The 3,814-nt window shown below is 40.9% G+C and overlaps 1 non-coding gene across 1 annotated transcript; it reads right to left on the bottom strand.

Moving 5' to 3' along the window:
- Positions 1 to 1,938: 1,938 nt before the first annotated feature.
- LOC133813207 (small nucleolar RNA R71) lies at positions 1,939 to 2,045 on the bottom strand. The gene has a single exon (XR_009884244.1). It is a non-coding gene; the product is annotated as a small nucleolar RNA R71 (small nucleolar RNA).
- Between the last annotated feature and the right edge of the window lie 1,769 nt (positions 2,046 to 3,814).

Raw genomic sequence — 3,814 nt, 5'->3', positions numbered from 1 at the left:
TTGGAATCAAAAAGGGAGCAACGAATTCTGAAAGGGGCTTGATGCTGCTTTAATGCTGTAGCATCACCGTAGCATCGGGCAGAGCCAGGAAGGAAACGTGACAACTGCGAGCTGGACTTAATGAGGCATAAGTGGCACTGAGGTGGCGAGAGTATTGTACAATTAAGTCAGCTAGGTGATGTGGCACGTGGAGAACAAGGTGGGAATTGACTTGCTAATTAGGGTAAACCAAGTACCCTAAAAAGAAAAGTACCAGCCGAAAAAGAAGTAGCCCCCCATTATGAGAAACAGCTGATTTTCTGAGACCATTTTTGGAGAGAAAACAGAAGAAAAGAAAACAGAGAGAGTACAGAGGAGGAAGAGGACCACGAGCTGACAACTAGGGGGATTGAGCACAACAATTCCTTCTAACTTCTTCTTCTCCCTTCTTCATTTTGTATTGTATTTTCTCTCTATCTAATTTGTGAACAAACTCCATGGATTTGCTAAAGGCTACTGGTTTTGTATTTCTATTATTAAACATGAACTAAGCTTTTGAGGATTTGGGTGGTTATGAACCCTTTGTATGGATCAATATTTTGAATGCATGGTGAAGTTGTTTATGTCATAGTTCAATTGAATGTGCTGTAATGTTAATTGAATGTTAATTACTGGCCATATTTAGCATTTATTAAGTTAGATCTAACTTGGAAAAGGGAAGTCTAGCTGAACCCATTCAATTGATGCAAGAAACTTACCTAGTTTTAGGTGATTTTTAGTAGTGGAATAGGACTATTTTGCTGCCTTGCATAACCTAAATATTTGGTGCTTGATGGATTGTTTATTGTCTGTTTTTAATACAGGAATGTATTGAGGGAGGTTATAAACAATAGATAGTAAGTTTTGGGAAAAACTCACTGGGTTTTACGAATTCTGTTAACTGTGACATAAATTGCTGACCCATTGCTGAGGCATTGCTGTAGCAACTGGAACGAACAGAGGGGAATTAACCACCCAGATCTATTTTCTCATATTTGAAATTTGCACAGAATTACTTCATTTGGTCTCTGATTTTTAGCTTAATTAAATTTGCTTATTTACAATTAATTCCAGAATTAATTACACAACCTTTCTCTTGATTTGGTTACTGTATTATAAACTATTTTTGGTTGTTTTACATTAATTTAGTTGAAAAGTCCCTGTGGAGACGAACTTTGATACATTATCACTGTATTACTTGTTGTCGATTGTGTACACTTGCGCATATTTTAATCATTAGAAAATTCACAACAAGTTTTTGGCGCCGTTGCCGGGGATTTTAAAATTAAATTATGTTTTATCAACTATTTTACAGTTTATTTTCATTGTTTTTAACCTTGTTGGTTCAGGTTGTGCAATCTCAGGTACCTACAGTGTATGAACCAGCAAGAGGACAGTGAACTTGCTCCTATTGACCCCGAGATCGAACGAACTTTCAGAAAAAGGAGAAAGGATCAAAAGGCTAAAAGCCAAGGCACTATGGCTGAACGTGTTGATGATGAGGGGGATGGCCAGCAAGTCACTAATCCCATTGTTTTGGCGGATGACAGAGCCAGAGCAATACGGGAATACGCTGCCCCCATGTTTAATGAGTTAAATCCAGGCATTGTGAGGCCAGAAATACAAGCAGCTCAATTCGAGCTCAAGCCGGTCATGTTTCAAATGCTCCAAACCGTGGGGCAGTTCAGCGGGATGCCAACGGAGGATCCTCATCTCCACCTTCGTTCATTTTTGGAGGTGAGCGATTCCTTTAAGCTTCAAGGAGTGAGTGAAGAAGCATTAAGGCTGAAGCTATTTCCGTTCTCTTTAAGGGACCGAGCTAGATCATGGCTCAACACCCTTCCTCCCGATTCCGTTTCAAATTGGAATGACTTGGCTGAGAAATTTCTAAGAAAATACTTCCCTCCCACCAGAAATGCAAAGTTTAGAAGTGAGATTATGTCATTTCAGCAGCTGGAAGATGAGTCCACTAGTGACGCGTGGGAAAGATTCAAAGAGCTTTTAAGAAAATGTCCACGCCACGGTATCCCACATTGTATACAAATGGAGACATTCTACAATGGTCTCAATGCAGCCTCTCGAATGGTCTTGGACGCTTCAGCCAATGGAGCCATTCTTTCCAAGTCTTACAATGAAGCATTTGAGATTTTGGAAAGGATTGCAAGTAATAACTATCAATGGTCAAACACTAGAGCTCCTACAAGTAGAAAGGTGGCGGGAGTTCTTGAAGTAGATGCTCTAACCGCTCTAACCGCTCAAATGGCCTCAATGACCAACATTTTAAAGAACATGAGTAGGGGAGGAAATGTACAGCCAGCTGCTGCCATTCAAAGTGCAGAAGTATCATGTGTGTATTGTGGGGACGGGCATACTTTTGAGAATTGCCCTTCAAATCCAGCTTCGGTCTTCTATATGGGTAATCAGAATTTCAACCGCAACAACAACACATATTCTAACACTTACAATCCAGCTTGGAGGCATCATCCAAATCTGTCATGGGGGGGTCAAGGAGCAAGTTCAAGTGGAGCACCAACACAAGAAAAACAATCATATCCACCGGGATTTTCTCAACAACCAAGACCTCAACAACCACACCAACCTCAAGGCTCTCAAACAAGTTCTTTGGAGAATTTAATGAGAGATTATATGGCCAAGAATGACGCTGTAATTCAAAGCCAGGCAGCGTCTCTTCGGAATTTGGAAATTCAATTGGGGCATTTAGCTAATGATTTGAAAAATCGACCCCAAGGTTCCTTGCCTAGTGACACCGAGAATCCAAGGAGGGATGGCAAAGAACAATGCAAGGCAATCACGCTACGAAGTGGAAAAATTCTGGAAAATTCTGAGGAGAAAATAAAGGGCAGTGGGGAGCCCACTTCAATCCAAACTGAAGGAGAATCTAGTAAAAAACCAGCAAAAGAAGTTACTGAAACTGGCCCAGTTGATACAGCATCGGGTCAGCAATCTGTTCCAGTGGAATCTGTACCAAAGCCGCCCCTACCATTTCCTCAGCGATTTCGCAAACAGCAGCAAGATGGGCAGTTCAGGAAGTTTCTGGATGTGTTAAAAAAGCTCCACATCAATATTCCCTTAGTGGAAGCATTGGAACAAATGCCAAACTACGTCAAGTTTTTAAAAGATATTTTGACGAAAAAAAGAAGACTGGGAGAGTTTGAGACTGTTGCTCTTACAGAAGGTTGCAGCGCCATGTTGAAGAGTAAAATCCCTCCGAAATTGAAGGATCCTGGTAGTTTTACAATCCCTTGTTCAATTGGTGGAAGAGATGTGGGAAGAGCTCTATGTGACTTAGGTGCTAGTATTAATCTAATGCCTATGTCAATTTTCAAAAAGCTAGGCATTGGGGAAGCTAGGCCAACCACAGTTACTTTGCAATTGGCGGATCTTTCTATGGCGCACCCAGAAGGAAAAATTGAAGATGTTCTAGTGCAAGTTGATAAGTTCATTTTTCCGGCCGATTTCATCATTCTTGATTATGAAGTGGATAGAGATGTTCCAATTATCTTGGGTAGGCCATTTCTAGCTACTGGGAGGACCTTGATTGACGTGGAAAAAGGGGAGCTCACAATGAGAGCTCAAGAACAACAAGTAATTTTCAAGGTATTCAATCATATACGTTCTCCAGATGAAGTAGGAGATTGTTTGGCCATCACTGTCAAGAACTCTAATATGGAGGAAGAGGTACCCACAAGGTATAGCAAGAAAGTGAGGATGAGGCTATCTCTTAAAGAATTTGAGAGCAACAATGAGCTAGGGGCAAGTATAAACAAGGCATCGT

This window comes from Humulus lupulus, chromosome 1, assembly GCF_963169125.1.
Source record: "Humulus lupulus chromosome 1, drHumLupu1.1, whole genome shotgun sequence".
Taxonomy (NCBI): Eukaryota; Viridiplantae; Streptophyta; class Magnoliopsida; order Rosales; family Cannabaceae; genus Humulus; species Humulus lupulus.
The sequence above is the reverse complement of the archived record's forward strand: the minus strand, read 5'-3'. Positions and strand labels throughout refer to the sequence as shown.